This window comes from Lipotes vexillifer, unplaced genomic scaffold (genome assembly GCF_000442215.2).
Source record: "Lipotes vexillifer unplaced genomic scaffold, Lipotes_vexillifer_v1.1 scaffold1814, whole genome shotgun sequence".
In the NCBI taxonomy this organism is placed as follows: Eukaryota; Metazoa; Chordata; class Mammalia; order Artiodactyla; family Lipotidae; genus Lipotes; species Lipotes vexillifer.
Genome location: NW_006779179.1, coordinates 15,367 through 40,340, shown reverse-complemented (window position 1 = coordinate 40,340; position 24,974 = coordinate 15,367). Strand labels below are relative to the sequence as shown.

At 38.9% G+C, this 24,974-nt stretch overlaps 1 pseudogene; it reads right to left on the bottom strand.

The window, feature by feature from the left end:
* Positions 1-23,003: 23,003 nt before the first annotated feature.
* Positions 23,004-23,968, bottom strand: LOC103077525 (heterogeneous nuclear ribonucleoprotein A1 pseudogene; annotated as a pseudogene).
* Positions 23,969-24,974: the final 1,006 nt, after the last annotated feature.

The window sequence follows — 24,974 nt, the reverse complement described above, 5'->3', positions numbered from 1 at the left end:
GTGTGTGTGTGTCCAACATGAGGTCAGGGGAAGTTCAAGAGAGGGCAGCTGCCATTCTGGGACCAGAGGCTAGAACCTCCATGGCATTCATGCTCTGGTCATCGTCCTCACTATTCCTCAGCTTCCGCCTTCCCCTTCCTCGCCATCCTCCCCTACCTTCTCCCCAGGCGTTTTTGTTCCCACTCCTCCTCCTTGTTCCTGCCCCTCTTGCTCCCATCCTCCCATCCCTTCCCCCCCAGAGCAGGCCAACATGGGAAGGGGCTGCCCCAGTCTGAGAGGACGATGAGGGAGTATCTCCCACCAGCCTGAGAAACACGAACACATTGTTCTCTGGTCAGAACCTGGTTTGGAGGAGACAGAGCAAGATGGCTCTGCCTGAGGAGCTCATCCTCCACAGCCAACCCAGGCAGCACGGGCCTTAGGCCGAGCCCGGGGATGTGTGGCCAAAAGTCAGGAAGCTCTGGACATGGATTGCCAACATCTGGTCCACAAGATTCCAGACAAGTTAATATCTTGGTGCCTGCCTTCTTTACAAGGCAAGTTCCAAGGGAAGGACTGTGGCTCCCCTTCCTGGCCGCCTGGTGAAGGCGCACAATGATCCCTCTGTTCATGCAAGAGTAGGTCTGCGAAAACCCTCCCATCTGTTCCACGGAGACCAGCTGAAAGTTCATAGTTAGAAGTTAGTGGCATCCCAGGTGCACCGACTCCACCACCGCCTTCACCTCCTCCACCACGCACTCTTTGTCTCCGTTGAGATTTCTACAATCAGAGTCAGCCTTGGAGGGGGGAAAAGGCCATATTTTGGACAAAAAAAAAAAAGATCTAAAGAGACTAGTACTTGTGCAATTTTATGGACAGCAGTGAAGCACTCCTAGGGTTCTAAGCTGACTTTATCTTGATTCACTGGTCTAGATTTTGCCTTCAGGTAGTGTCTTATTTTAACTAAATTTTGTTGAAATTAGAGAAGTTCTTATTTTCATAGTACCAATATTAGTTGGCATCTGAGTTAATAGTTTTGTGACAAGCAGAATAATACTGTCTCCCCCAGGATGTGCCTGCTGTAATTCCCCCACCTGTTCATATATTACACCACATAGGAAAGGCAACTTTGCAGATGTGATTAGGGTAAAAACTTTGTGATGAGATTATCTTGGGCCATTCAGGTGGGCCCCATGAAATTACATGGGGCCTTAGAATTGAGAGGCAGAAAAGTTCAAAATGGCGTGAAATTAGAAGGACTCTACCTGCTGTTCTGGTTTTGAAGTTGTAGGAAGGGGTCAAAAGCCAAAGAATGTGGGAGACTTCTAAAAACTTTTTAGGAAAGCAAGGAAAGAGATTATCCCTTACAGCCTCCAGAAGGTAAGGCAGTTCTGTTGACCCCTTGATTTTAGTCCAGTGAGATCTTTGTTGGACTCCTAACCTACAGAATTGTAATATAATAAAAGTGTGTTCTTTTAAGACACTAAAGTTATGGTCACTTGTTACAGCAGAAATAGAAAACCAATTCAGTAAGTGTCTAGCATATTCACTTTAGCAGTAATAAGATCTGGGGGATATAATAAACCCTGTATAAATTCTGCAGGTTGTTTGCCTGTCTTAGGTTGACAGATCAAGAGATATTTGTACATGTTTGGGCTTCCCTGGTGGCACAGTGGTTAAGAATCTGCCTGCCAATGCAGGGGACAGGGGTTCGAGCCCTGGTCTGGGAAGATCACACATGCCGCGGAGCAACTAAGTTCGTGTGCTACAACTAATGAGCCACAACTACTGAAGCCCGTGTGCCTAGAGCCCATGCCCTGCAACAAGAGAAGCCACCGCAATGAGAAGTCCTCGCACCGCGATGAAGAGTAGCCCCCGCTCGCCGCAACTAGAGAAAGCCCGTGCAGCAAGGAAGACCCAACGCAGCCAAAAATAAATAAGTAAAATAAATAAATAAATAAATAAAATTTATTTAAAAAAGAGATGTTTGTACATGTTTGAAGCATTACATTAGGTACCTGCCCTCTTTCTTCCTTTCCATTTTTTTCCTAAGGGGCTCACCCTATTTCCTGCACAGGACCCGACATGGTTCTCATTTGAATTATGGCAAGTTGGAAGACATTGGTGGTCATGAAGGTTGATTTTATTTTTAAGAATGAGTTCTGTTTCTGACATATAGAGGAAAAGAATGTAAGTTATGGAAAGTTAAATATTGGAGAATCTTCCATTCCAAAGATACATTTTTTGCAACTTCTTTAATAGGGTAAAGAACTACATTTCAAAGGGTGAAACACAAGAATGGCTATTGGGAATTTTCCCCATAAATAATTTGTGACTTGATCCTGACCAGCTCTGAGATCTGTATGATTCATGTTGTTGCTTTCATAAATGTTATGTCCATAAAATGAAGTTCTTAGAAGCAATATTTGAGTTCTCCATTGGATTTAGGAAGAATTGCTGGGATGCTTGAATAACTGCAGAGCAAGAGGCCCTCAAATTTTCCTACTTTGTCTTTAAGTAATACTTCATAATTTGGCCGACTTTTCATCCATTCTGCTGATTCTGTCAGTGAGATCCTCTTTATTGACAGCCGAAGGCACTCATGGAAAATGCTTAAACAACCAAGTGTAAAAGCAGAAGTCGAGATCACTCCATCTACTGTGAAAGTGGAGCATGTCTCTATCTCAGACCTCAGTCTGTTGATGGATATGTTTGTTATTGTTGGTGGTGGTTGTGATCATGGTTGAATTTTTTGTTTGTGTTGTTGTTTGTTTTAATTTATTATTACCTCTAGGGTATAATTGTGGAATGATAGCTTTATTTTAATTCTGGAATGCAAAAGAACATAACCAAGGTCTTTTCCCAAAGGAAGATCTTAAGTTCGTTATGTCAACATTTATGGTGTGACTTAAACACTTTTCAGTTAAAGCTTCTTAATTAAAGGAAAAGAAATATATTTATAATTTTGATTCAGTGTTATCGAGCAATGTGTTTTAAACTGTGATCTGTAGCCCACCTACATCAGAAACATCTGCTTGTGTTTATGTGAAATATGTAGACGCTAGGGCCCCACGCCAATGAAATCTCTTGGGATTGGAGCCCAGGAAGGAGCTGCTATAATCTTCATAGCTGATTCTAAGGCACTCTAAATGTAAGAACTGCCCTTTTATATTTTTAGACTGGAGATTTTTACAAAATGACAGGAGAGTAAATCATTCTTTTAAACTTAGACTTCAAGCATTAGACAGTGAGGTGAGCTCTTCGTGCCAGTTTGTCTTTCCTATTCTCACCCGCTCAGTCTAAGGACTGGTGCAGAAATGGGAAACAAAACAGGCAGTGAAAACTTTTTCTTTCTTTATATACATTTCCCTTTAACAGCCACCAGAAAGACTTTCATTTCCTCACACTGACCCTCTCCATCAGTTATGTTGGCCTTTAACATATCACTATAGCAACACATATAAATATATATTATACATTTATACACACATAAGCACATTCTAAGCACTGTGAAGACACAGATTAGGCTTTAGCACAACTGGGGACCTCACGCATGTCACTTAAAAATGATCACTGGTTTGCTTTACACAAGACTTCCAATGAGCTTGGTGTGGCCATTAGTCCCCAAATCACAGAGTGAAGTTAGGATGACAAAACAAGACAGCGTACTTAGAGAGACGTCAGTACACATTTTGGAGATCATAAAAGAATAGAAATAGGAGGTCTAGGCTAAGCATAAGATGTCATCTGGGAGTCACTGCTCTCACCACGTGAATTCAAAGAACTCAGGTGCTGCAGTGTAGACCAACGCCCAGCCTCACTGTGACCCACTGCGCTGGCCCTGGGTCAGGTCGTCAGGCCCCTGCCAACACTGTCCTGCAGGGCACCGCTGCTCAGTCCTGAGCTTTTCGATCTGCCGTGGAGCTCCAGTGTGGGGACCACATGCTCTATTTTTAGGAAGCAGGTCCTATTTCCCCTGAGTTGACCCTCAGAGGATAAGGTGAGAAATGTGCTGTTGCTGGTTCCCAAGCCCCTGGGGCATTCAGAAGCAGTGCCACAAGGTCCTCTACAAACTGTGCCTGTTTTGCTCAGAGCTGGGCCTGGTGGACCTTGGCTGGTTATTCCTCAACTGCAGGAGAGGCCCTCTGCCTTTCGCCCTGCCCCACCAGGCCACATCTCTGACTCCTTCCAGACCCTCCAGCAGGTGTGGAGGAGTGGGGCCCAGATCCTCCTCAGCAGACAGGGAGCTGTGAAGAAGCGGGCAGCCCATCCTCCCTGCAGTTTTAAGGACCTCTGGTGGCTTTGCTTCTTGAATGGCTCCTGGAAGGCAAGGGTCACAGGACTGGAGTGCATGGCAGAGCCCTTAGGGATTTCGCCTGGAGGCCAAAATACCACAATCAAAGTAAGACTCCATTATCAGGCCCTGCTGGTGGCTAACTGAGGATGGAGAGGGATCTGAGTGGTGACAGAAGCCGGGAGCACACTGAGAGCCTGTCACAAGGATGAGCTGAGGGGACGCACTGAGATCTGGAGGAGCAACTGGGGCCACCAGGTTAGAGGAAAAGCTTCCCACCACCTCCTGTGGTCATATCTCTGCTCAGAGCCACTGCACACCAGGTGGCCGGACCCTACCACTCCCTCTTCAGGGGCCAGTTCACTCTCCAATTCACTTTGGAGCAAAAGGATGGCTTTTGTGATCTCCCAGGAAAGGAAATGCTTAGTATGAAACAGGCATATATAGAAGCAGCCTGTTGTAGGAAGGAGAGAACATTTTGCAGGGACGTCCTCCTATTAAAGTTTATGTTCCGTTTACTTGATGATGAGGGGGAGGGGCCAGGTCAGCAGGGACCTCAGAGATCATCTAACTCTAGTGCCCCCTTTTACAGATGAGGGTCTGCAGGCTCACAGAGACTGGGGCGAGCCAAAGCCACACAGCCACTTAGCGACAAGCCTGGGATTAGATCCCAGGCTTGGGGCCTTTCTAGTGGCCTAGGGGAAGTAGAGAGGAAACTTCCAAACTGGTGAAGCCAGTGAGTATGAGAGGTTGTTGGGTTACCTTTGCTGGGAGAGGAATAAGTCTTTATAGAGGCAATGTTGTGAGTGTTCTTCTAAAAAGGCTCAGGTAAGAAAGGAATCATCAAAGGAAAATGTAAGGAATTACAAAAAAAAAAAAAAAAAATCATGCCCCAGCCCCTTTTCACACTGTGGGCTCCACATTCTCTGAGGAACATTTAGAAACATTCTTAGGAATATGCTCAATAGCTTATGGCAAAGCTTTAAAGTCCAAGGTAAAAGTTTCTTTTATTTTTAATTGAAGTATAGTTGACATACAATGTTATGTTAGTTTCTGGTGTACAGCACAGTGATTCAGTGATATATATTCTTTTTCATATTCTTTTCAATTATGGTTTATAACAGGAGATTGAATAGTGTTCCCTGTACTATACAGTACAACCTTATTTTTTATCTATTTTTCTGCTTTATTTATGGTTTGTATCTGCTAATCCCAAATTCCTAATTTATCCATCCCCCACCCCTTTCCCCTTTGGTAACTATAAGTTTGTTTTCTATGTCCATGAGCCTATTTCTCTTTTGCAAATAAGTTAATTTGTGTCATATCTTAGATTCCATATATAAGTGATATCATATGATATTTGTCTTTCCCTTTCTTACTTACTTCATTTAGTATGATAATCTCTAGGTCCATCCATGTTGCTGCAAATGGCATTATTTCATTCTTTTTTACAGCTGAGTAATATTCCATTGTGTATATCTACCACATTTTCTTTATCCATTCATCTGTTGATGCACCTTTAGATTGCTTCCATGTCTTGGCTATTGTAAATAGTACTGCTGTGAACCTTAGGGTGCATGTATCTTTTCAAATTATAGTTTTCTCTGGATATATTCCTGGGAGTGGGGTCACTGGATCATATGGTAACAGTGTTTTTAGTTTTTTAAGGATCCTTCTTACGTTTTCCATAGTGGCTGCACCAACTTACATTTCCATCAACACTGAGAGAGGGTTCCCTTTTCTCCACATCCTCTTCAGCATTTATTATTTGTAGACATTTTAATGATGGGCATCCTGACTGGTGTGAGATGGTACCTCATTGTAATTTTGATTTGCATTTCTCTAATAATTAGTGATGTTGAGCATCTTTTCAGGTGCCTATTAGCAATCTGTCTTCTTCAGAGAAATGTCTATTTAGGTCTTCTGCCCATTTTGTTTGTTTTTTTTTTGTTATTGAGTTTTATGAGCTGTTTGTATATTTTGGAAATTAAGCCCTTGTCAGTTGCATCATTTGGAAATATTTTCTACCAGTCCATAGGTTGTCTTTTTGGTTTGCTTATGGTTTCCTTTGCTGTGCAAAAGCTTATAAATTAGATTAGGTCCCATTTGTTTATTTTTGCTTTTATTTCTATTGCCTTGGGAGATTGACCTATGAAAGCATTGGTATGATTTATGTCAGAGAATGTTTTGCCTATCTTCTCTTCTTGGAGTTTTATGGTGCAATGTCTTATATTTAAGTATTTAAGCCATTTTGAGTTTTTTTGTGTGTATGGTGTGAGGGTGTGTTTTAACTTCATTTATTTATATGTGGCTATCCAGCTTTCCTAATACCATTTGATGAAGAGAGTGTCTTTTCTCCATTGTATATTGTAGCCTCCTTTGTCAAAGATTAATTGATTGTAGGTGTTTGGGTTTATTTCTGGGCTCTCTATTCTGTCTCACTGCTCCATATGTCTGTTTTTGTGTCAGTTGCATGCTGTTTTGATTTATTTTGGTTTGTAGTATTGTCCGAAGTCTGGGAGGCTTATTCCTCCAGCTTTGTTCTTTTTCCTCATGACTGCTTTGGCAATTCTGGGTCTTTTGTGGTTCCCTATAAATTTTAGGATTATTTGTCCTTGTTATAATGAGAAATGTCATGGGTAATTTGATATGGATCACATTAAATGTGTAGTTTGCTTTGGGTAGTATGGCTATTTTAACAATATCAATTCTTCCAATCCCAGGGCATGGGATATCTTTCCATTTCTTTGAATTATCTTCAGTTTCCTATATCAATGTTCTATAGTTCTCAGCATATGAGTCTTTCACTTCCTTGGTCAGGTTTATTCCTAAGGTTTTTTTTAATGTGATTTTAAAAGCAATTGTTTTTTTACTTTCCTTTTCCGATATTTCATTGTTAGTGTAAAGAAATGCAACAGATCTGTATGTTAATCTTTTATCTTGCCACCTTGCTGAATTCATTTATCAGTTCTATTAGTTTTTCTGTGGAGTCTTCAGGGTTTTCTATATACAGTATTATGTCATCTGCATATAATGATAATTTCACGTTTCTCTTCCAATTGGGATATATTTTATTTCTTTTTCTTGTCTGATTGCTGTGGCTAGGATTCCAATAATATATTGAATAGAAATGGTGAGAGTGGCCATCCTTGTCTTATTCTGGAATTTAGTGGGAAGGCTTTCAGGTTTTTACTATTGAATATTATGTTGGCTGTGCGTTTCTCATAAATGGCTTTTATTTTGTTGAGATATGTTCTCTCTGTACCCACTTTGGTGAGTTTTTATCATGAATGAATGTTGAATTTTGTCAAATGCTTTTTCTGAATCTTTTGAGATGATCATGTGGTTTTTGTCTTTTCTTTTGTTGATGTGGTATATCACATTGATTGAATTGCACATGTTGAACCATCCCTGTGACCCTGGGATAAATCCAACTTGATCATGGTGTATGATTTTTTTATGTGTTGTTGGATTTGGTTTGCTAATATTTTATTGAGAATTTTTTCATCTATATTCATCAAAGATGTTGACCTGTAACTTTCTTTTTTGGTATTGTCTTTGTCTGGTTTGGTGGTCAGGATAATGGTGGCTTCATGGAATGATTTTGGGAGTGTTCCCTCCTCTTCAGTCTTTTGGAAGAGTTTGAGAAGGATCAGTATAATTTCTTCTTTGTATGTTTGGAAGAATTCCTTAGTGAAGCCATCTGGTCCTGGACTTTTGTTGGCAGGGAGTTTTTAAAGAATTATTATTATTACAGATTCTATTTCACTTCTAGTAATCAGTCTGTTCAGATCATCTGTTCTTCCTGATTTGGTTTTGGTGGGCTGTCTGTTTTTTGGGAACTTGTCCATTTCTTCCAGGTTGTCCAATTTATTGGTATATAATTGTTCACAGTACTCTTTTACAATATTTCACAGTATCAGTTGTTTTTCTTCTCTTATTTTCTTACTTGTTTATTTTGGTCTTCTCTCTTTTCTTCTTGGTAAGCCTGGCCAGAAGTTTGATTTGGTTTATGGTTTCAAAGAAGTAGGTTTAGGTTTTATTGATTTTTTCCTACTTTTTAATCTCTATTTTATTTATTTCCTCTCTGATCTTTATTATTTCCTTCCTTCTGCTGACTTTAGGTTTTGTTTGTTCTTCTTTTTCTAATTCTTCTAGGTAGTAGGTTAGGTTGTTTATGTCAGATTTTTCTTGTTTTTGAGGAAGGCCTGTATTGCTATGAACTTTCCTCTAAGAACTGCTTTTGCTGCATCCCATAGATTTTGTATGGTTGTGTTTTCATTGTCATTTGTCTCAAGGTATTTTTTTAAATTTCCTCTTTGCTTTCATTGTTGACTCATTGGTTTTTTTGGCACCATGTTGTTTAGTCTCCATGTAATCATTTTCTCATTTCTCTTTCTGTGGTTCGTTTGTAGTTTCATCCCATTGTGGTCAGAAAAGATGCCTTGAAATAATTTCTATCCTAATAAATTTGTTGAGGATTGTTTTGTGTCCTAGTATGTGGTCAATCATAGAGAATGTTCCATATGCACTTGAAAAGAATGTGTATTCTGGGCTTTTTTTTTTTTGATGTAATTTTCTGAAAATATCAATTAAATCTAAGTGTTCTATTGTGTCACTTAGGATCTCTGTTGCCTTATTGATTTTTCTGTGTGGAGGATCTGTCCATTGATGTCAGAGGGGTGTTAATGTCTCTTATTATATTCCCATCATTATATTTTCTTTTTTTCCCTTTTATTTATTTATTTTTATACAGCAGGTTCTTATTAGTTATCTATTTTATACATATTAGTGTATATGTCAGTCCCGATCTCCCAATTCATCCCACCACCATCAGTGCACCCCACCACTTTCCCACCTTGGTGTCCATACGTTTGTTCTCTACATCTGTGTCTCTATTTCTGCCTTGCAGACCTGTTCATCTATACCATTTTTCTGGATTCCACATATATGCATTAATATACGATATTTGTTTTTCTTTTTCTGACTTACTTCTCTCTGTATGACAGTCTCTAGGTCTATCCACATCTCTACAAATGACCTAATTTCGTTCCTTTTTATGGCTGAGTAATACTCCATTGTATATATGTACCACATCTTCTTTATCCATTCATCTGTTGATGGGCATTTAGGTTGCTTCCATGACCTGACTATTGTAAATAGTGCTGCAGTGAATATTGGGGTGCATGTGTCTTTTTGAATTATGGTTTTCTCTGAGTATATACCCAGTAGTGGGATTGCTGGGTCACACGGTAATTCTGTTTTTAGTTTTTTAAGGAAGCTCCATACCGTTTTCCAAAGTGGCTGTATCAATGTACATTCCCACCAACAGTGCAAGAGGGTTCCCTTTTCTCCACACCCTCTCCAGCATTTATTCGTAGATTTTCTGATGATGCCCATTCTAACGGGAGTGAGGTGATACCCCATTGTAGGTTTGATTTGCATTTCTCTAATAATTAATGATGTTGAGCAGCCTTTCATGTGTTTTTTGGCCATCTGTATGTCTTCTTTGGAGAAATGTCTATTTAGGTCTTCCATCCATTTTTTTGATTGATTGTGTTGTTTTTTTGATATTGAGCTGCGCGAGCTGTTTTTTATATTTTGGAGATTAACCCCTTGTCCGTTTCTTCATTTGCAAATATTTTCTCCCATTCTGAAGGTTGTCTTTTCGTTTTGTTTATGGTTTCCTTTGCTGTGCAAAACTTTTAAGTTTCATTAGGTGACATTTGTTTCTTTTTGTTTTTATTTTCATTACTCTAGGAGGTGGGTCAAAAAGATCTTGCTGTGATTTATGTCAAAGGGTGTTCTTCCTATGTTTTTCTCTAAGAGTTTTATAGTGTCTGGTATTACATTTAGGTCTTTAATCTATCTTGAGTTTATTTTTGTGTATGGTGTGAGGGAGTGTTCTAATTTCATTCTTTTACATGTAGCTGTCCAGTTTTCCTAGCATCACTTATTGAAGTAACTACATTTTATCCATTGTATAGGCTTGCCTCCTTTGTTGTTGATTAATTTACCACAGGTGCATAGGTTTATATGTGGGTTTTCTACCCTGTTCCATTGATCTATAAGTCTGTTTTTGTGCCAGTACCATACTGCTTTGATTACTGTAGCATTGTATTATAGTCTCAAGATGGGGAGCCTGATTCCTCCAGCTTTGTTTTTCTTTCTCAAGATTGCTTTGGCTATTTGGGGTCTTTTGTGTTTCCATACAAATTACAAAAATTTTTGTTCTAATTCTGTGAAAAATGGCATTGGTAATTTGATAGCAATTGTATTAAATCTGCAGATTGTTTTGGGTAGTATAGTAATTTTGAAAATATTGATTCTTCCAGTCCAAGAACATGGAATATCTTTTAATCTGTTTGTGTCATCTTTGATTTCTTTCATCAGAGTCATAGATTTCAGAGTACAGGTCTTTTGCCTCCTTAGGTAGGTTTATACCTAGGTACTTTATTCTTTTTGATGTGATGGTAGATGGGATTGCTTCCTTAATTTCTCTTTCTGATCTTTTGTTGTGAGTGTATAGAAATGCAAGAGATTTCTGTGTATTAATTTTATATCCTGAAGATTTAGCAAATTCATTGATGAGCTCTAGGAGTTTTCTGGCAGCATCTTTAGAATTTTCTATGTGTAGAATCATGTCATATGCAAACAGTGACAGTTTTACTTCTTCTTTTCCAATTTGGATTCCTTTTATTGCTTTTTCTTCTCTGATTGCCATGGCAAGGACTTCCAAAACTACGTTGAATAACAGTGGTGAGAGTGGACATTCTTGTCTTGTTCCTGATCTTAGCGGAAATGCTTTCAGGTTTTCACCATTGAGAATGATGTTTGCTGTGGGTTTGTCATATATGGCCTTTATGATGTTGAGGTAGGTTCCCTCTATGCCCACTTTCTGGAGAGTTTTTATCATAAATAGGTGTTGAATTTTGTCAAAAGCTTTTTCTGCATCTATTGATATGATCATATAGTTTTTATTCTTCAATTTGTTAATATGGTGTATCACATTGTTTGATTTGCATATACTGAGGAATCCTTGCATCCCTGGGATAAATCATACTTGATTGTGGTGTATGATCCTTTTAATGTATTGTTGGATTCTGTATGATAGTATTTTGTTCAAGATTTTTGCATCTATGTTCATCAGTGATATTGGTCTATAATTTTCTTTTGTTGTAGTATCTCTGTCTGGTTTCAGTATCAAGGTGATGGTGACCTCCTAGAATGAGTTTGGGAGTGTTCCTTCCTCTGCAATTTTTTGGAAGAGTTTGAGAAGGATGGTGTTAGGTCTTCTCTAAATGTTTGATAGAATTCGCCTGTGAAGCCATCTGATCCTGGACTTTAGTTTGTTGGAAGATTTTTGTTTTGTTTTGTTTTGTTTGCAGTACGTGGGCCTCTCACTGCTGTGGCCTCTCCTGTCGTGGAGCACAGGCTCCAGACGCGCAGTTTCCGGACACACAGGCTCAGCGGCCACGGCCCATGGGCCCAGCTGCTCTGCGGCATGTGGGATCTTCCTGGACTGGGGCACAAACCCGTGTCCCCTGCATCGGCAGGCGGACTCTCAACCACTGTGCCACCAGGGAAGCCCTGTTGGAAGATTTTTAATCACAGTTTTAATTTCATTACTTGTGATTGGTCCGTTCATATTTTCTTTTTTGAAATTAATTAATTAATTAATTTTTGGCTGTGTTGGGTCTTCTTTTCTGTGCAAGGGCTTCCTCTAGTTGCGGCGAGTGGGGGCCACTCTTCATCATGGTGCACTTGCCTACTCACTGTCATGGCCTCTCTTGTTGTGGAGCACAGGCTCCAGATGCACAGGCTCAGTAGTTGTGGCTCACAGGCCCAGCTGCTCCACGGCACGTGGGACCTTCCCAGACCAGGGCTTGAACCCATGTACCCTGCATTGGCAGGAAGATTCTCAACCACTGCGCCACCAGGGAAGCCCTGTTCATATTTTCTATTTCTTCCTGGTTCAGTCTTGGAAGGTTATACCTTTCTTAGAATTTGTCCATTTCTTCCAGGTTGTCCATTTTATTGGCATAGGGGTGCTTGTAGTAGTCTCTTAGGATGCTTTGTTTATCTGCAGTGTCCATCATACCTTCTCTGTTTTGTTTCTAATTTTGTTGATTTGAGTCCTCTGCCTCTTTTTCTTGATGAGTCTAGCTAAAGGTTTATTAATTTTATCTTCTCAAAGAACCAGTTTTTAGTTTTATTGATCTTTGCTATTGTTTTCTTTGTTTCTATTTCATTTATTTCTGCTCTGATCTTTATGATTTATTTCCTTCTACTACCTTTGGGTTTTCTTTGTTCTTCTTTCTCTACTTCCTTTAGGTGTAATGTTAGATTTCTTATTTGCTTAGTTGCTCCATGACATGTGGGATCTCCCTGGACCAGGGCTCAAACCCATGTCCCCTGCATTGGCAGGCAGATTCTTAACCACTGTGCCACCAGGGAAGCCCCTTCTTTGATTTCTTCAATGCTCTCTTGGTCACTTAGTAACTTATTGTTTAGCCTCCTTGTGTTTGTGTTTTTTATGTTTTTTTCCTCCTGTAATTGACTTCTAATCTCATAATGTTGTAGTCTGAAAAGATTCTTGATATGATTTCAATTTTCTTAAATTTACTGAGGCTTGATTTGTGACCCATGATGTGATCTATTCTGGAGAATGTTCCATGTGCACTTGAGAAGAAAGTGTAATCTGCTGTTTTTGGATGGAATGTCCTATAAATATCAATTAAATCTATCTGATCTATTGTCATTTTAAGCTTGTGTTTCCTTATTAATTTTCTGTTTGGATGATCTGTCCATTGGTGTAAGTTAGGTGTTAAAGTCCCCCACTATCATGTTATTGTCGATTTCCTCTTTTATAGTTGTTAGCATTTACCTTATGTATTGAGGTGCTCCTATGTTGCATGCATATATATTTATGATTGTTATATCTTCTTCTTGGATTGACTCCTTGATCATTATGTAGTATCCTTCCTTGTCTCTTGTAACATTCTTTATTTCAAAGTCTATTTTACTTGATATGAGTATTGCTACTCCAGCTTTCTTTTGATTTGCATTTGCATGGAATATCTTTTTCCATCCTCTCACTTTCATTCTGTGTGTGTCCCTAGGTCTGAAGTGGGTCTCTTGTAGATAGCATATACATGGGTCTGGTTTTAATATCCATTCAGCGAGCCTGTGTCTTTTAGTTGGAGCATTTAATCCATTCACATTTAAGGTAATTATCAATATGTGCATTCCTATGACCATTTTCTTTTTTTTCCAATTTATTTATATTTTTATACAGCAGGTTCTTATTAGTTATCTATTTTATACATATTAGTGTATACATGTCAATCCCGATCTCCCAATTCATCTCAGCACCACCACCGTCCCCGTCACTTTCCCCCCTTTGGTGTCCATACGTTTGTTCTCTACATCTGTGTCTCTATTTCTGCCTTGCAAACCGGTTTATCTGTACCATTTTTCTAGGTTCCACATATATGCGTTAACATACGATATTTGTTTTTCTCTTTCTGACTTACTACACTCTGTATGACAGTCTCTAGAATTGAACTTCCAAATTAGATCTTCTAGTTCAAAAATGTGTTAGCATTTCTACCTAAATCATTCAAAATATATAGATTTATTTGTGGCAAATGAAAACCATGCAAATATAAGGTTTTTTTTTTTTACATCTTTATTGGAGTATCATTGCTTTACAATAGTGTGATAGTTTCTGCTTTATAACAAAGTGAATCAGATATACATATACATATGTTCCCATAACTCTTCCCTCTTGTGTCTCCCTCCCTCCCACCCTCCCTATCCCACCCCTCCAGGCGGTCACAAAGCACCAAGCAGATATCCCTGTGCTATGCGGCTGCTTCTCACTAGCTATCTACCTTATGTTTGGTAGTGTACATATGTCTATGCCTCTCTCTTCCTTTGTCACAGCTTACCCTTCCCCCTCCCCATATCCTCAAGTCCATTCTCTAGTAGGTGTGTGTCTTTATTCCTGTCTTACCCCTAGGTTCTTCATGACATTTTTTTTCTTAAATTCCATATATATGTGTTAGCATACGGTGTTTGTCTTTCTCTTTCTGACTTACTTCACTCTGTATGACAGACTCTAGGTCTATCCACCTCATTACAAATAGCTCAATTTCGTTTCTTTTTATGTCTGAGTAATATTCCATTGTATATATGTGCCATATTTTCTTTATCCATTCATCTGATGATGGACACTTAGGTTGTTTCCATCTCTGGGCTATTGTAAATAGAGGTGCAATGAATATTTTGGTACATGACTCTTTTTGAATTATGGTTTTCTCAGGGTATATGCCCAGTAGTGGGATTGCTGGGTCATATGGTAGTTCTATTTGTAGTATTTTAAGGAACCTCCATACTGTTCTCCACAGTGGCTGTATCAATTTACATTCCCACCAACAGTGCAAGAGGGTTCCCTTTTCTCCACACGCTCTCCAGCATTTATTGTTTCTAGATTTTTTGATGATGGCCATTCTGACTGGTGTGAGATTATATCACATTGTAGTTTTGATTTGCATTTCTCTGATGATTAGTGATGTTGAGCATTATTTCATGTGTTTGTTGGCAGTCTGTATATCTTCTTTGGAGAAATGTCTATTTAAGTCTTCTGCCCATTTTTGGATTGCATTGTTTGTATTTTTGTTATTCAGGGGCATGATCTGCTTATAAATTTTGGAGATTAATCCTTCATCAGTTGCTTCATTTTCAAATACTTTCTCCCATTCTGAGTGTTGTCTTTTGGTCTTGTTTATGGTTTTCTTTGCTGTGCAAAAGCTTTGAAGTTTCATTAGGTCCCATTTGTTTATTTTTGTTTTTATTTCCATTTCTCTAGGAGGTGGGTCAAAAAGGATCTTACTGTGATTTACGTCATAGAGTGTTCTGCCTATGTTTTCCTCTAAGAGTTTGATAGTGTCTGGCCTCACATTTAGGGCTTTATTCCATTTTGAGCTTATTTTTGTGTATGGTGTTAAGGAGTCTTCTAATCTCATACTTTTACATGTACCTGTCCAGTTGTCCCAGCACCACTTATTGAAAAGGCTGTCCTTTCTCCACTGTACATTCCTGCCTCCTTTATCAAAGACAAGGTGACCATATGTGCGTGGGCTTATCTCTGGGCTTTCTATCCTGTTCCATTGATCTACCTTTCTGTTTTTGTGCCAGAACCATTCTGTCTTGATTACTGTAGCTTTGTAGTATAGTCTGAAGTCAGGGAGCCTGATTCCTTGGCTATTCGGGGTCTTTTGTGTTTCCATACAAATTGTGAAATTTTTTGTTCTAGTTCTGTGAAAAATGCCAGTGGTAGTTTGATAGGGATTGCATTGAATCTATAGATTGCTTTGGGAAGTAGAGTCATTTTCACAATGTTGATTCTTCCAATCCAAGAACATGGTATATCTCTCCATCTGTTTGTATCATCTTTAATTTCTTTCATCAGTGTCTTATAATTTTCTGCATACAGGTCTTTTGTCTCCTTAGGTAGGTTTATTCCTAGATATTTTATTCTTTTTGTTGCAATGGTAAATGGGAGTGTTTTCTTGATTTAAATGGGAGTGTTTTCTTGAATTCACTTTCAGATTTTTCATCATTAGTGTATAGGAATGCCAGAGATTTCTGTGCATTAATTTTGTATCCTGCTACTTTACCAAATTCATTGATTAGCTCTAGTAGTTTTCTGGTAACCTCTTTAGGACTCTCTATGTATAGTATCATGTCATCTGCAAACAGTGAGAGCTTTACTTCTTCTTTTCTTTTCTTCTCTGATTGCTATGGCTAAAACTTCCAAAACTATGTTGAATAAGAGTGGTGAGAGTGGGCAACCTTGTCTTATTCCTGATCTTAGTGGAAATGCTTTCAGTTTTTCACCATTGAGGACAATGTTGGCAGTGAGTTTGTCATATATGGCCTTTATTATGTTGAGGAAAGTTCCCTCTATGCCTACTTTCTGCAGGGTTTTTATCATAAATGGGTGTTGAATTTTGTCGAAAGCTTTCTCTGTATCCATTGAGATAATCATATGGTTTTTCTCCATCTATTTGATAATATGGTGTATCATGTTGATTGATTTGTGTATATTGAAGAATCCTTGCATTCCTGGAATAAACTCCACTTGATCATGGAGTATGATCCTTTTAATGTGCTGTTGGATTCTGTTTACTAGTATTTTGTTGAGTATTTTTGCATCTATGTTCATCAGTGATATTGGCCTGTAGTTTTCTTTCTTTCTGACATCCTTGTCTGGTTTTGGTATCAGGGTGATGGTGGCCTTGTAGAATGAGTTTGAGAGTGTTCCTGTGTCTGCTATATTTTTGAAGATTTTGAGAAAGATAGGTGTTAGCTCTTCTCTAAATGTTTGATAGAATTCGCCTGTGAAGCCATCTGGTCCTGGGCTTTTGTTTGTTGGAAGATTTTTAATCACAGTTTCAATTTCAGTGTTTGTGATTGGTCTGTTCATATTTTCTATTTCTTCCTGATTCAGTCTTGGCAGGTTGTGCATTTCTAAGAATTTGTCCATTTCTTCCAGATTGTCCATTTTATTGGCATAGAGTTGCTTGTAGTAATCTCTCATGATCTTTTTTATTTCTGCAGTGTCAGTTGTTACTTCTCCTTTTTCATTTCTAATTCTATTGATTTGAGTCTTCTCCCTTTTTTTCTTGATGAGTCTGGCTAATGGTTTATCTATTTTGTTTATCTTCTCAAAGAACCAGCTTTTATTTTTATTGATCTTTGCTATTGTTTCCTTCATTTCTTTTTCATTTATTTCTGATCTGATTTTTATGATTTCTTTCCTACTGCTACTTTTGGGGTTTTTTTGTTCTTCTTTCTCTAATTGCTTGAGGTGCAATGTTAGGTTGTTTATTCGAGATGTTTCCTGCTTCTTAAGGTGGGCTTGTATTGCTATAAACTTCCCTCTTAGAACTGCTTTTGCTGCATCCCATAGGTTTTGGGTCATCGTGTCTCCATTGTCGTTTGTTTCTAGGTATTTTAAAATTTCCTCTTTGATTTATTCAGTGATCACTTCGTTATTAAGTAGTGTATTGTTTAGCCTCCATGTGTTTGTATTCTTTACAGATCTTTTCCTGTAATTGATATCTAGTCTCATAGCGTTGTGGTCGGAAAAGATACTTGATACAATTTCAATTTTCTCAAATTTACCAAGGCTTGATTTGTGACTCAGGATATGATCTATCCTAGAGAATGTTCCATGAGCACTTGAGAAAAATGTGTATTCTGTTGTTTCTGGATGGTATGTCCTATAAATATCAATTAAGTCCATCCTGTTTAATGTATCATTTAAAGCTTGTGTTTCCTTATTTATTTTCATTTTGGATGATCTGTCCATTGGTGAAAGTGTGGTGTTAAAGTCCCTTACTATGAATGTGTTACTGTCAATTTCCCCTTTTATGGCTGCTAGTTTTTGCCTTATGTATTGAGGTGCTCCTATGTTGGGTGCATAAATATTTACAATTGTTATATCTTCTTCTTGGATCGATCCCTTAATCATTATGTAGTGTCCTTCTTTGTCTCTTCTGATAGTCCTTATTTTAAAGTCTATTTTGTCTGATATGAGAATTGCTACTCCAGCTTTCTTTTGGTTTCCATTTGCATGGAATATCTTTTTCCATCCCCTTACTTTCAGTCTGTATGTGTCTCTAGGTCTGAAGTGGGTCTCTTGTAGACAGCATATATATGGGTCTTGTTTTTGTATCCATTCAGCCAATCTGTGTCTTTTGGTGGGAGCATTTAGTCCATTTACATTTAAGGTAATTATCGATATGTATGTTCCTATTCCCATTTTCTAAATTGTTTTGGGTTCGTTATTATAGGACTTTTCCTTCTCTTGTGTTTTTGTCTAGAGAAGTTCCTTTAGCATTTGTTGTAAAGCTGGTTTGGTGGTGCTGAACTCTCTCAGCTTTTGCTTGTCTGTAAAGGTTTTAATTTCTCCATCAAATCTGAATGAGATCCTTGCTGGGTAGAGTAATCTTGGTTGCAGGTTTTTCTCCTTCATCACTTTTCTGCTATTGATCCCTTCTAGAGTATTTTTCATTTCATTTATTGTGTTGTTCATTGTTGTTTGTTTCATCTTTAGTTCTTCTAGGTCCTTGTTAAATGTTTCTTGCATTTTGTCTATTCTATTTCCAAGATTTTGGATCATCTTTACTATCATTATTCTGAATTCTTTTTCAGGTAGACTGCCTATTTCCTCTTCATTTGTTAGGTCTGGTGGGTTTTTAATCTTGCTCCTTCATCTGCTGTGTGATTTTCTGTCTTCTCATTTTGCTTATCTTACTGTGTTTGGGGTCTCCTTTTTGCAGGCTGCAGGTTCATAGTTCCCGTTGTTTTTGGTGTCTGTCCCCAGTGGCTAAGGTTGGTTCAGTGGGTTGTGTAGGCTTCCTGGTGGAGGGGACTAGTGCCTGTGTTCTGGTGGATGAGGCTGGATCTTGTCTTTCTGGTGGGCAGGTCCAAGTCTGGTGGTGTGTTTTGGGGTGTCTGTGGACTTATGATTTTAGGTAGCCTCTGTGGTAATGGGTGGGGTTGTGTTCCTGTCTTCCTAGTTGTTTGGCATAGGATGTCTAGCACTGTAGCTTGCTGGTCGTTGAGTGAAGCTGGGTGCTGTTTTTGAGATGTTGATCTCTGGGAGACTTTTGCCGTTTGATATTATGTGGAGCTGGGAGGTCTCTTGTTGATCACTGTCCTGAAGTTGACTCTCCCACCTCAGAGACACAGCACTGACTCCTGGCTGCAGCACCAAGAGTGTTTCATCCACATGGCTCAGAATGAAAGGGAGAAAATGTAGAAAGAAAGAATTAGTAGAAGTTGAAAGAAAGAAAGAAAGAAAGAAAGAAAGGGGGGAGGGTGGAAGGAAGGAAGGAAGGAGGGAAGGAAGGAAAAAAAGAAAGAAAGAAGATAAAGTACAATAAAATAAAGTAAGATAAAATATAATAAACTTATTAAAATAAAAAATAATTATTAAGAGAAAAAAAGACAAACAAAGAAACAAAAAAATGGATGGATCGAGCCCTAGGACAAATGGTGGAAGCAAAGCTATACAGACAAAATCTCACACAGAAGCATACATATACACACTCATAAAAAGAGGAAAAGGGGAAAAGATCATAAATCTTGCTCTCAAAGTCCACCTTCTCAATTTGGGATGATTTGTTGTCTAAATGAGGGAAGGAAGGAAAGAAAGAAAGAAAGAAAGAAAGAAGATAAAGTAAAATAAAATAAAGTTATTAAAATAAAAATATAATTACTAAGGAAAAAAATTTTTAAAAAAACGGACAGATAGAACCCTAGGATAAATGGTGGAAGCAAAGCTATACAGAGAAAATCTCATACAGAAGCATACACATACACACAGAAAGAGGAAAAGGGGAGTAAATCATAAATGTTGGTTTCAGAGTCCACCTCCTCAATTTTTCTTTTTCCATCCCCTCACTTTCATTCTGTATGTGTCCCTATGTCTGAAGTGGGTCTCTTGTAGATAGCATATACATGGGTCTGTTTTTAATATACATTCAGCCAGCCTGTGTCTTTTAATTGGAGCACTTAATCCATTCACATTTAAGGTAATTATCAATATGTATGTTCCTATGACGAGTTTCTTATTTGTTTTGGGTTTGTTTTTGTAGGTCCTTTTCTTCTCTTGTGTTTCCCACTTAGAGAAGTTCCTTTAGCATTTTTTTGTAGAGCTGGTTTGGTGGTGCTGAATTCTCTTAGCTTTTGCTTGTCTGTAAAGCTTTTGATTTCTCTGTTGAATCTGAATGACATCCTTACTGGGTAGAGAAATCTTGATTGTAGGTTCTTTCCTTCCATCACTCCCTTCTGGCTTGCAGAGTTTCTGCTGAGAAATCAGCTGTTAACCTTATGGGATTTCCTTTGTATGTTATTTGTCATTTTTCCCTTGTTGCTTTTGTTAATTTTTCTTTGTCTTTAATTTTTGTCAGTTTGATTACTATGTGTCTTGGCGTGTTTCTCCTTGGGTGTATCCTGCCTGGAACTCTGTGCTTCCTGGACTTGGATGGCTATTTCCTTTCCCATGTTAGGGAAGTTTTCAACTATAATCTTTTCAGATATTTTCTTGGGTCCTTTCTCTCTCTCTTCTCCTTCTGGGACCCCTAAAATGCAAATGTTGTTGTGTTTAATGTTGTCCCAGAGGTCTCTTAGGCTGTCTTCATTTCTTTTCATTCTTTTTTCTTTATTCTGTTCCATGGCAGTGAATTCTACCATTCTGTCTTCCAGGTCACTTATCCGTTCTTTTACCTTCATTATTCTGCTATTGATTTCTTCTACTGTATTTTTCATTTCAGTTATTGTATTGTTCATCTCTGTTTTTTTGTTCTGTAATTCTTCTAGGTGTTTGTTCTTTAATTCTTCTATGTCTTTGTTAAGCATCTTCTAGATCTTTGCCTCCATTCTTTTTCTGAGGTCCTGGATCATCTTCACTATCACTATTCTGAATTCTTTTTTCTGGAAGAATTCTTTTTCTGCCTATCTCCACTTCATTTAGTTGTTTTCCTGGTGTTTTATCTTGTCCCTTAATTTGGTACATAGTCTTTTGCCTTTTCATTTTGTCTGTCTTTCGGTGAATGTGGTTTTTGTTCCACAGCCTGCAGAGTTGTAGTTCTTCTTGCTTCTGCTCTCTGCCCTCTGGTGGATGAGGCTATCTAAGAGGCTTGTGCAAGCTTCCTGATGGGAGGGATGGGTGGTGGGTAGAGCTGGGTGTTGCTCTGGTGGGCAGAGCTCAGTACAACCTTAATCTGCTTGTCTGCTGATGGGTGGGGCTGGGTCCCTCCATGTTGGTTGTTTGGCCTGAGGCGACCCGGCCCTGGAGGCTACAGGCTCTTTGGTGGGTCTAATGGCAGACTCCAGGAGGGCTCACACCAAGGAGTACTTCCCAGAAGTTCTGCTGCCAGTGTCCTGGTCCCCGCGGTAAGCCACCGCCACCCCCCACCTCTGTAGGAGATGCTCCAACAGCAGCTGGTAGGTCCAGTTCAGTCTCCCATGGGGTTATGACTCCTTTCCTGGGTCCTGATGCACACACTAGTTTGTACATGTCCTCCAAGAGTGGAATCTCTTCTTCCCCCAGTCCTGTCGAAATCCCGCAATCAAATCCCACCAGCCTTCAAAGTCTGATTCTCTAGGAATTCCTCCTCCCGTTGCTGAACCCCCTGGTTGGGAAGCCTGACATGGGGCTCAGAACCTTCACTCCAGTGGGTGGACCTCTGTGGTATAAGTTCTCCTGTTTGAGAGCCAACCACCCAGCAGCAATGTGATTTGATTTTATTGTGATTGCACCCCCCCTACCATTTCATTGTGGCTTCTCCCCTGTCCTTGGATGTGGGGCTTCTTTTTTGGTGAGTTCCAGTTTCCTCCTGTTGATGATTGTTAAACAGTTGTGATTCTGGTGCTCTTGCAAGAGGGAGTGAGCACACATCCTTCTACTCCTCCATCTTCCCATCATTTTCTCCCTTTATATTTGTTAGTATTTTTTAATGTATTTAGGTGCTCCTATATTGGGTTCATATATGTTAAGGAATGTAATATCCTCTTATTGTATTGATCCTTTTATCATTATACAGTGTCCTTCTTTATGGCTTTTGTTTTAAAGTCTATTTTGTTTGATATAGTATTCTTATCCTCATTTTCTTGTCATTTCCATTTGCATGAAATATTTTTTTCCATCTCCTTACTTTCAATCTATGTGTGTTCTTCACCCTAAATTGGGTCTCTTGTATGCAGCATTTTTTTTTAATCAAATGTATCACTCTATGTCTTTTGATTGGAGCATTTAGTCCATTGACATTTAAGGTGATTATTGATAGTTAGGTATTTATTGCTACTTTAAACCTTGTTTTCCATTTGATTTTATATTTCTTCTTTGTTGTTTTTCCATTTGTTGTTTGATGATTGTCTTATGTATTATGCTTGTCTTCTCTTTTTGGTTTTTGTGAATCTATTGTATGTTTTTTTGAGGGAATTACATTGTTTATTTATTACACATGATAATGGATGATACACAAGCTTCATTCCCATCTATATCTGGTACCATAATCCAATTTAGATATAGTGCATAGGATGTGCCAACAATTATATATTAATAATCAAAAAAACTCCATGACTTGGGTTGGGTGACCATTTTCATGGTGAACTCCAAGTCACAACGCAGTAACTGTCAGCTCAAAGACACCAAGGTTTCTGAAGACAATAGCTTCTCCACCAAAGCAGGTTGTAAATAAATTTTGGATGGAACCTGGCATCACCCTGAAGGAATACTAACTTCACAGTGTTGTGGTAGTTTACCAAAATGGTTTCAGAGTAGACTAACTTTACACAGCACATTTTAAAAAAAGACACATTTATTCAGCGTCATGATCAGACTATTACATTTAGCAATCAACAGCATGGGTGCAAAAGAAAAAAAATCTACATTAAAACCCTTTGTTGGAATGCTTTACACTTTCCACAGAACAGAAACTAAAATAACCTGTTATACAATTAGTCACAAATACAGTCCTCGAGTTTTTTTGCCCATACACATGAGTATTGTCTAAAACATGTCTTCTTTGTAGCAGTTAGTCCCTGCCACCACTGTTCTTGCCTGAGTTCACAAATCTGTTGTAACCTGTAGCTTCCCTGTCACTTCTCTGGCTCTCCTCTCCTGCTAGGCTTTGTTTCCTGGCAGTAATCAAAACTTTCTGCCACTGCCATAGCTACTGCTGCTGCTGGAACCACCATAGCCACCTTGGTTTCAGGGTTTGGCAAAGTATTGGCCTCCACCGCCATAGGGCCCAGAACTTCTGCCTCCAAAGTTTCCTCCTTTCATTGGTCCAAAATTTGAAGATTGATTGTTATAACTGCCAAAATCATTGTAGCTTCCACCACCTCCAAAATTACTTCCATCATTACCAAATCCATTATAGCCATCCCCACTGCCACCATATCCACCACCACTGTGGCTGCCACTAAAGCCACCTTGACCACTGAAGTTTCCTCCATGACCAAAGTTGTCATTCCCACCAAAACCACCTCCACGACCACCACCAAAGTTTCCAGAACCACTTCGACCTCTTTGGCTGGATGAGGCACTAGCCATCTCTTGCTTAGATAGGGCTTTCCTTACTTCACAGTTGTGGCCGTTCACAGTGTGGTATTTCTGAATGACAATACTGTCTACAGAGTCATGGTCATCAAAGGTTATGAAAGCAAAGCCTCTCTTTTTGCCACTGCCTCGATCAGTCATGATTTCAATCACTTCAATTTTCCCATACTGTTCAAAAAATAATCTCTTAGATGATGTTCTTCAGTGTCTTCTTTAATGCCACCAACAAACATCTTTTTCACAGTTAAGTGGGCACCAGGTCTTTGAGAATCTTCTCTTGAGATGGCCCTCTTTGGTTCCACAACTCTTCCATCCACCTTGTGTGGCCTTGCATTCATGGCCGCATCCACCTCCTCCACAGTGGCATATGTGACAAACCTGAAGCCTCTGGAGCGTTTGGTGTTTGGATCCCTCATTATCACACAATCTGTGAGCTTTCCCCACTGCTCAAAGTGGCTCCTCAGACTCTCATTGGTTGTTTCAAAGCTCAAACCTCTGATGAAGAGCTTCCACAGCTGTTCGGGCTCTTTGGGTGACTCTGACTTAGACATGACGGCAGTGGGGGAGGGGGGAGACGTCAACGATGCTTACTCGGCGGCGTCCACGAGCAGAAAGGCTATTGTATGTTTTTGATTTCTGGTTACCCTGTTTTTCAAGTATATTAACCCATTACTATATCTACTTGCTTTAGACCTGTAGTCATATAGGCTCGAACACATCCTAAAGAAAGATCTACATTTTCTTACTCTCCTCCCCCATATTTTATGATTTTGATGTCCTCTTTCACGGCTTCACGTTTATCCCTTTTGCTGTTCATTGTAGTTACCATCACTTTCACAAATTTTTTTTTGATTTTTAGAAAAATCTGTGTACTAGCTTATTTAAGTGATTTACTTTCCAGTTGTGATTTTCTTTCCTATAGATTTCTGCTTTTTTTCCTATTTAGAGAACGTCTTTCAATATTTGGGGGGGGGGAGTAAGCTTAGTATTGCTGAATTCTTTTAGTTTTTGCTTGTCTGAGAAATTTGTTATCTCTTCTTCTATTCTAAATGATAATCTTGCTGTGTAGAGTATCCTAGGTTGCAGGTTTCCCTTTCAGGACTTTGAGTATATATTGCACTCCCTTCTGTCCTGCTACATTTCTGTAGAGAAATCAGCTGATAGCTCTATATGGGGGTTCCTTTTTAATTAACTCTTTGTTTTTCTTTGCTATGATTAGAATCCTCTCTTTAACTTTTGCCATTTTAATTATAATATGTCTTGGCATAGGTCTGTTTGGGTTCATCTCTTTGGGACCCTCTGTTCTTCCTGTAACTGGATATCTGTTTCCTTCTTTAGGTTTGGGAAATTTTCAGCCATAATTTCTTACATTTTTGATCCCCTTTTCTCTTTCTTTTCCTTCTGGGATGCCAATTATGCATAGCTTGGCACACTTTATATTATCCCACCAGTCTAGTATATTGATTTCATTTTTAAAAATTTGTCTTTCTGTCTGCTCTTCTGATTGGGTGATGTTCATTATTCTATCTTCTAGATCACTTATTTGTTCTTCTTATC